This window comes from Herpailurus yagouaroundi, unplaced genomic scaffold (genome assembly GCF_014898765.1).
Source record: "Herpailurus yagouaroundi ecotype Mexico unplaced genomic scaffold, PumYag 159, whole genome shotgun sequence".
NCBI lineage: Eukaryota > Metazoa > Chordata > Mammalia > Carnivora > Felidae > Herpailurus > Herpailurus yagouaroundi.
The window spans coordinates 40,518,381-40,527,145 of record NW_024412400.1 but is presented as its reverse complement, the minus strand read 5'-3'; the positions used below and the strand labels follow the sequence as shown (position 1 = coordinate 40,527,145).

General features: G+C 36.4%; 1 non-coding gene across 1 annotated transcript; it reads left to right on the top strand.

Annotated features, from left to right (window-relative positions):
• Positions 1 to 2,180: 2,180 nt before the first annotated feature.
• On the top strand, positions 2,181 to 2,286 carry LOC121034319 (U6 spliceosomal RNA). Its single transcript, XR_005792389.1, has one exon. It is a non-coding gene; the product is annotated as a U6 spliceosomal RNA (small nuclear RNA).
• Positions 2,287 to 8,765: the final 6,479 nt, after the last annotated feature.

Here is an 8,765-nt window from a genome sequence, read left to right as displayed (position 1 = left end):
GAAAACATGCTGAGTAAGTCAGGCATAGAAAACATCATTGTTGCATGATTCCACCTTTGTGGGGTACCTCGAGTAATCATATTCCTGGTGACAGAAAGTAGAATGGTGGTTGCCAGGGGCTTGCAGGAAAGGAGGATAGCAAATTAAAAAAAAATTGTAATATTTATTCCTTTTTTGAGAGAGGGACCCAGACCATGAGCAGGGTAAGGGCAGAAAGAGAGGGAGACACAGGATCTGAAGCAGGCTCCAGGCTCCGAGCTGTTAGCACACAGACTGAAGCAGGGTCCGAACTCATGAACTGTGAGATCATGACCTGAGCTGCAGTCAGACACTTAACTGACTGAGCCACCGAGGCGCCCCGAATGGGGAATTATTTTTAGTGGATAATGAGTTTCAGTTTGGGATAAAGTTCTGAAGATAAATGGTGATGATGATGCCACAACAATGAGAATGCATTTAACACAACTGAATTATACACAAAAATGGTTAAAATCTTAAATTTTATGTCATGTATATTTTACCACAGTACAGAAAATAGTATGAGTCACATATATTGAAGCAGAACTGAAACTATACTGTGTGTATTTACAAACTAGTTTCGGATTTTTCCATGGTGGTTTCTTAGAAGCAATCTAAGGGGTATTCATTTAAAAATAACTACTATAATAAGCATTCACAACCTAAATAACATCTGAGACACATAATTGGATATGTAATTACGACCTGTCAGTTTACTAATGTTTGCAATTATAAAAATAATGCTTCAAATAAAAGACAATAACCACTGAACCTATTGCTAAGTAACATGAATACTTCTGACTGTTTCTAAAATCAAATATCGGCCTCTAAAGGAGAATGCAAATAAATACAGAAACTATATGGATCATACTCCACTGATATAATGAGCCTGGTTTTGATCTATACAAAATTATATTTTGAAGTAAAGAGATTCTCTAGCCCAGTCATCGAATGGAACAAAAATTTTAGCCATACTATGTCACTGTAAATTAATTTACAGCTTTAATGTCAAAGAAACATAGAGTTAAGGACCATTAACTATCTTATTTCCTCATCTTTCCATGCCCTGTTATATTCCCGGATACTGAAGATAATTGCTTTTGCAAAGCATTGTCCTCAGTACATTTTTCATTGTTAAAAATGATAGTTAACACATTATATTTTAAAATCTCCATTTAAATGTTTTGTGTTTGACTCTACTGTTTGATCTTTTGTCTTTAATTCCACATCACTTTGTTTTAGTTGAGAGGTTCTCAACCTTTTTTTTGGTTTCTGGTATTCTTAGAGCTTCAGTAATTATTTCATATTATCTTAAGACCTAAGAACCTCTAAGAATTTCATAAAGTAGTTACATCCAAACTAGTACATGTCCAAAATCTTAGTAGCTGTATAAATCAAGAACACACATTAATTAAAGGAAAACATTTATTTTATTCCAAAATAACCACAATTTCATGCTTGTGGAATAATGTGCGCATGTTGGACAATGCACATGTTCTTAAACCTTAGAAACAGATTAGGAAAAACTACTAATACCCTATTTTATGCTGCTGGTTGTATTTATGTTTAAAGCTGCAAGGAAACTGCAAAGATGTGACTTCATCAAAACTTATGTAGCAGGATCTTATGATAAAATTATAGTAGTTCTGATGTATGATAGTTGTCAGGATCAGTGATATTCTCAAAAACTTAAAATATCCAAGGCCTTTCTGAGAGTGCATTATAGTATCTTGGGGCTTTTTAAAGAAAAAATTTTTAATGTTTATTTATCTTAGAGAGAGTGCGAGCGAGCGCTGGGGGAGGGGCAGAGAGACAAGGAGACAAAGAATCTGAAGCTGACTCTAGGCTCCAAGTTGTCAGCCTAAAGCCGGACATGGGGCTTGAACTCACAAATAACGAGATCATGACCTGAGCTGAAGTCTGACACTTAACCGACTGAGCCACCCAGGTGCCCCTCTTGGGGCATCTTATGACACAATTTGAGAACTATGATTTTAGCCATTGCTTTTTAAATTTTTATTTGGCAGGCTTTTTGAAGTATTAAGGAAATAACCTCAGTTTCCAAGGCCACCAGGTGGTTAATAGATAATTTCCAGGAGTATCTGCTCTTCTTTATTTAAAAAAGAAAAGCAAAAAACTATTTTTTAAAAGCATGTCCACCTGCACTCACTTCAGCAGCACATATAGTAACACTAGAACGATACAGAGAAGATTAGCTTGACCCTGTCCAAGGATGGAGTGAAAATTTGTGAAGCATCCCATGTTTTCTTAACCAATGTTGGGAAGCTTTGTGGTTAAAAAAGAAAAAAATAATGAAGATAAAAAAGCATTTCTACCTTGCAATACAATGTTAACTGCTTTGTATCACAGCAAAGTCAAAGGAGGTGGGGTTGATATTGCTTTTCTCACTGTCATATTGACATGATCATTATGTGTGAGCAAGCTTATTACCTATCTGTTCACAATCATCTGAATTAGAACAATAAATAGTTCTTGCACAGTATTGGTTTTCATGAATACAAATATTCAGATGGGCACTGCTTTCATAATTATTCATAAAGATTCAAATAATACAAATCTCTCCTAACTCACTGAAATTTTAGCAGCAAGTTCTCATACTACCTGACTTATTATCTTTTGGACTTTCTGGAGCCTCCATTGTATCATATGAGCAAGAAAATGAAAGAAGACAAAACTAATGTGTGAAACAACTTCCCTAAAAATGGCATCTTCTTGTTTCCTCTTGAATGTAGCATTGTATACTTTAAAAAATCATAATGATTAGTTTTTGTTTTCAGCTCTGACATGAAAGAGTTTGAAAGTTGCGATTGCTGTTCTTACAACAACAAAAACCTGTACCTTCAATTTTCTTGAAGCTATTGTGGCACTTGGATTGTGAAGCCAACTGCAATCCCCAAGTCCAAAGAGATAGACACATCCAGAGGAGCCACAGCAAGATCTGAAGACGCGGAACGGAGCCATGGGTGAGAACACGTAATTAATCATTTTGAATTTCTGGAGGTGCGTGTAGACTAGTGAAAGGAGAACTTTACATTTGTTAATTTAATTTTATTTTAGAGAGGGAGAGAGGGCACGGAAGAGGAGCAGAGGAAGAGAGAGACAGAATCTTAATCAGCCTCCAAGCCTGATGCAGGGCTTGATCCCATGACCCTGGGACCATGGCCCGAACTGAAATCAAGAGTTGGACTCTCAACCGACTAAACCATCCAGGTGCTCTGAAAGGGACACTTTTTTTTCGGAGGGACAAAGTCTTAGAAAGGGAACCACATTTCCTGAGTTTTACCTCCAGGAACCCCATGAGGTTCTCATGGGGGAGATCTGAGAAAGATCACAGAGTGGCTCTGACAGGGAAAGGTGAGGACTAATCATTGCGAAATAAACTGATACTTCTCCATACAAAGGCTTAGTTTCCATGAAAGACATTTTACTGAAGCTTATGCCACGTGGAGAAAGGATATTCTTCACACTCTAGCCCACTCTAGTCTTCTTGTCTCACCTAAGGGGGATGCATTTTCCAATGTCCTATAATTGGAATCATACAGTACATAGCCTTTCCAGATTGACTTCTTTTCACTTAGCAATATGTGACTAAGGTTCATCTATGTCTTGTTGTGGCTTGAGAGTGCATTTTTCTTATTGATGAATATTCCATTGCATGGATGAACCACTGTTTACCTATTCATTTATTCTTTTAAATACCTATGGAAGCACTATTTTTGTAATTTTTTAAATATAATTTATTGTCAAGTTGGCTAACATACAGGGTACACAGTGTGCTCTTGGTTTGGGAGGTAGATTGCCGTGATTCATCGCTTACATACAAAACCCAGTGCTCATCCCAACAAGCACATTCCTCGATGCCCATCACGCATTTTCCCCTCTCCACCCCCCAAAATCAACCCTGTTTGTTCTCTGTATTTAAGAGTCTCTTATGGTTTGCCTCCCTCCCTCTGTTTGCAACTATTTTTTTCCCCTTCCCTTATCCCATGGTCTTCTATTATGTTTCTCAAGTTCCACATGTAAGTGAAAACATATGATATTGGTCTTTCGCTGACTTATTTCACTTAGCATAATACCCTCCAGTTCCATCCACATTGCTGCAAATGGCAGTATTTCATTTTTTCTCATTGACAAGTAGTATTCCATTCTATATATGAACCACATCTTTATCCATTCATCATTTGATGGACATTTAGTCTCTTTCCATAAGGAAATTGAAGAAGACACAAAGAAATGGAAAAACCTTCCATGCTCACAGACTGGAAGAATAAATATTGTTAAAATGTCAATACTACCCGAAGCAATGTGCACATTTCAATGCAATCCTGATCAAAATTGCACTGGCATGCTTCTCAAAGCTAGAACAAACAATCCTAAAATTTGTATGGAACCACAAAAGACCGCAAAAAGCCAAAGTAACATTAAAAAAGAAAACCAAAGCAGTAAGCAACACAATCCCAGACTTTAGCCTCTACTACAAAGCTGTAATCATCAAGACAGTAGGGTATTGGCACAAAAACAGACACATAGCCTAATGAAATAGAATAGAGAAGCCAGAATTGTACCTATTCACTTTTTAAGGGACATTTTGGTTGCTCCAAGTTGTGGGTGATTATCAATAAAGCTGTTATGCAACATTCACATGCAGGTTTTTGTGTGAACACGTTTTTTAAATCAGTTCGGTAAATGGCTAGGGGCATGATTGCTGGATCATACGGCATGACTATGTTTAGCTTTGTAGGAAACAGCCAAACTATTTTCTAAAACAGATACTCCGTTTTGCATTCTTATAAGCAATGAGTGAGAATTCCTTTGTTCTACACCTTCAACAGCACTTAGTGTTGTCAGTTTTTATTTTAGCCTTTCTAAGAGATGCACAGTGGTATCCTATTGTTTTAATTTGAAGCGTATCGATGACAAATAATGTAGAGCACCTTTAAAATGCTTATTTGCCATCTGTGTATCTTTTTTGACAAGTTGTTTGTTTAGATCTTTTCCCCATTTTTTTTAAGTTGGGTTGTTTCTCACCTTCTTTCAAGATTTCTTTGCTCTTCGTCCTGCAATTTTAATATAATACCCCTCATTATGGGATTATTTTAGTATTTGTTCTGTCTGGTGTTCTCAGAACTTCCTAGATCTGTGGCTTAATGTTTATCCTTCATTTGTAAATTTCTTGATTTTTATTATAATTACTGCAAATATTGCCTCTGCTTCATTCTTTTTTTTTTTTTCTCCTTCTGGTATTCCAATAACGCATATGTTACATGATTTGAAATTTCCTAGCATTCTTGAAGGGTCTTTTCATTTTGTTCTTTATTCTTTTCTTTTCAATGGAAGTTATAATTGATTTTCCTTCAAGTTTAATGATTCATTCTTTCATCAGCCATAAGCCAATTATTGATGGGATCATTAAAGGCATTCCTCATTTCTGTTATAGTGTTCTTGATAAAAGCATTTCCTTCTGATTCCTTCTTAGAGTTTCTATCATTCTTCAGTACTTTCATGCAGTCTATCTTTTCCACCTGTTATTTTATATTGCCTCCTTTTCCCATTAGAGCTCTTAATTTTATTAATCATATTAAGTTCTCTTTCTTATAAGTTTAATGTCTTTGTTGTATCAGAATGTGGTTCTTTGTCTCTTCCGACTGTTTCTATGTTGTTTGTTTTTAAAGCTTTTGTTTTGTTACTTATTTGTGTTTGCCTTTTGACATGCCTTTTAATTTTTTCTTTAAAGGAAGATGTGCTTAATCATGTAACAGGAACTGAGGTAAATGATTTTGTAGATCTATACCATTCTGGGTAGGAACTGGACTGTGTTTAATGTTTGTGATTATTGTGTGAGAGGCTTTAAATTTCTCTAGTCCTTTTGTTGTTGTTGTTGTTGTTTTGTTTTCTTTTGTTTTGTTTTCCCTCTTGACTTTCTTCCAAAGGTTCTAGTGTGAGAAGGAAGGGGGAAAGGGTAACTTTTAATGGAGAAACTTGAAAAAAACTACCCCAGCCAGGTGATCCAGATCATTATTAACAGAAATGGCATGTGAATATGCTATTATGAAAACATCTTGTTACCTCTGTGGTCTTCTTCCCAGAAATCCATAAGCTCAGTTTAATCTTGAGAAAAAGACAAACTTCAGGATATGGGCATTCTTCCAAATATCTGACCAATATTTCTCAAGACTGTCAAGATCATCAAAAACAAGAGAAGCTTAAGAAACTGTCTCAGCCAACAAGTGGCTATGAAATGTCATGTAATAGCCTGGATTAATTCAAGGACAATATAAAGCGTATCATGTAAAAATTCAGTATGGACTTCTGTGAATACTAATTTATCAATATTGGTTCATTAATTATAACAAACGTACCATGCTGCTACTGTAAGGTTTTAACAGTAGGATATACTGGGTGTGGGGTATACAGGGACTCTGTAAAATCTTTGCAAAAATTTTAAAACCTAAAGGTGTTCTAAAATATTTACTTAGGGGCGCCGGGGTGGCTCAGTCGGTTAAGCGTCTGACTTTGGCTCAGTTTATGATCTCGCGGTCCGTGAGTTTGAGGCCCATGTCGGGCTTTGTGCTGACAGCTCAGAGCCTGGAGCCTGTTTCAGATTCTGTGTCTCCCTCTCTCTCTGACCCTCCCTCGTTCATGCTCTGTTTCTCTCTATCTCAAAAATAAATAAACGTTAAAAAAATTTAAAAAAATATTTACTTAAAAATAATGATTTGCTATCTGAATTCAATGAATAATTAATATTTCCTTTCAATTAGAGGGGATTGAACAACTATTTGCACAACATAATACAAGTGAATGGGATTATCTTAGCACATTTTTAACAATATGTATAAACACTAAATAGTGACTGGGAGGTATTATTTAAATGACAGAAATTCAGAACCAAATTATAGTTTCTAGTCCATTCTCTGCATAGAAGCCATAGCTTATGAATAAATAATTTTTCCTAATGATGAGAGGAGTTAATTCTAATGGAACAAACCTACAATTAGAAAGCAGACTTGGGGCACCTGGGTGGCTCAGTCGGTTGAGCGTCCGACTTCGGCTCAGGTCATGATCTCACAGCTGGTGAGTTCAAGCCCCATGTCGGGCTCTGTGCTGACAGCTCAGAGCCTAGAGCCTGGAGCCTGCTTCAGATTCTGTGTCTCCCTCTCTGTCTACCCCACCTCTGCTCACATTCTCTTTCTCTCTCAAAAATAAATAAACATTAAAAAAAAAAAAAAGAAAGCAGACTCAGCCTCATTCACAATACCCTTCTATATGGAATTTTATGTCGTGGTTCAGAGGATGAACAGAAACAGCTTGTATAATTGTCTCTTAAATGTCAGCAGGAAAAATAACAAAAATAAGTTCCAGTAACAGCTTTCATTTTTTTCACAGCCCCAGAGAAACTGAACATAAAAATAATAAGACACTCTCTAAGGGTTTAACCAAAGGGTCATTAAGATAAAGCTTCTCCTAAAAAAAAGGTCTTCTTAAACTTGAATTCTTCTCTAAATTAGAGAGCAGGCTCTGAAAATACACATTTCTAAAGCACTATCAATATAGTGAATATATCAAGATTATAATGACAAAAGTTTACTTGGCAAGAGCATGAAATAAATTGGTTTCTCCTCAGAGTTAAACATTTAACAATGGTACATGCTCTGTTAACCTCTCTAATCTGAGGAAATTACAGGAACTCAAGCAATGACATATATTTTTACTTTTACAGTGAATTATTGAATTGTTTTGTCATGTAGGCCTGGAGTCCAGGGGCTGTTTATTGGTTTTAGTTTGTAATAACTCAATCTGACTCTTCATTGATTTCCTTCCTTCCCAATATTGTTTCTGCTACCTTCAGAATCCTAGAGCCTCCCAGGACATTATGTACCTTCAAGTGGAGGTGTTCTGGTCTTTCCCTCAGTGACCTCCACAAACACAGCCCCAGTGAACAGTCAGGCAGCAAAAGTCCATTTCAAATTATGTCTCTGGTTCTCTGTTTTTTAGATTTGATTCTAGTATGTTGGGACTGGGGAGTAGCCTATACAGGAAGATGTAAGAGGTGGGAACGTTGAAAATCACCAATTTCAGGAATTATGGTCTGAGGGCAATACAATCCAAGTGACTCACATTCTATCGATTACAGTTCTGTTTGATAAAACAAAATTAAAAAAAAATTCTTCGAGGGGTACCTGTGTGGCTCAGTCAGTCGGGCCTCTGACTTCAGCTCAGGTCATGGTCTCAGAGTTTGTGGGTTCGAGCACCGTGTCAGGCTCTGTGCTGACAGCTCAGAGCCTGGAGCCTATTTCAGATTCTGTGTCTCCTTCTCTCTCTGTCCCAACCCCACCTGTGCTGTCTCTCAAAAATGAATAAATGTTAAATATATATATATATATATATATATATATATATATATTTATGTGTGTGTGTGTGTATGTATATATATATGTATACACACACACACACACACACACACACACACACACACTCTATGATTTTAAGCCCTGGTGGGAAGGGTAACTGTAAAGGAGAAACAATAGAGATAAGGGTTAATTTTTGCCTTTTTATTTTTTCCTTACCACTTGCGTGACCCTTAGGAAAATTACTCAATTTCTATTAAGTACATTTGGCCCATCTATAACATGGAACCTATCATCATGATTATTTCACAATGGTAGCCATAAATATTAAATAGAAAATATGTTGACCAGTAACTCAGTGTGTCTGGCATAAAATAC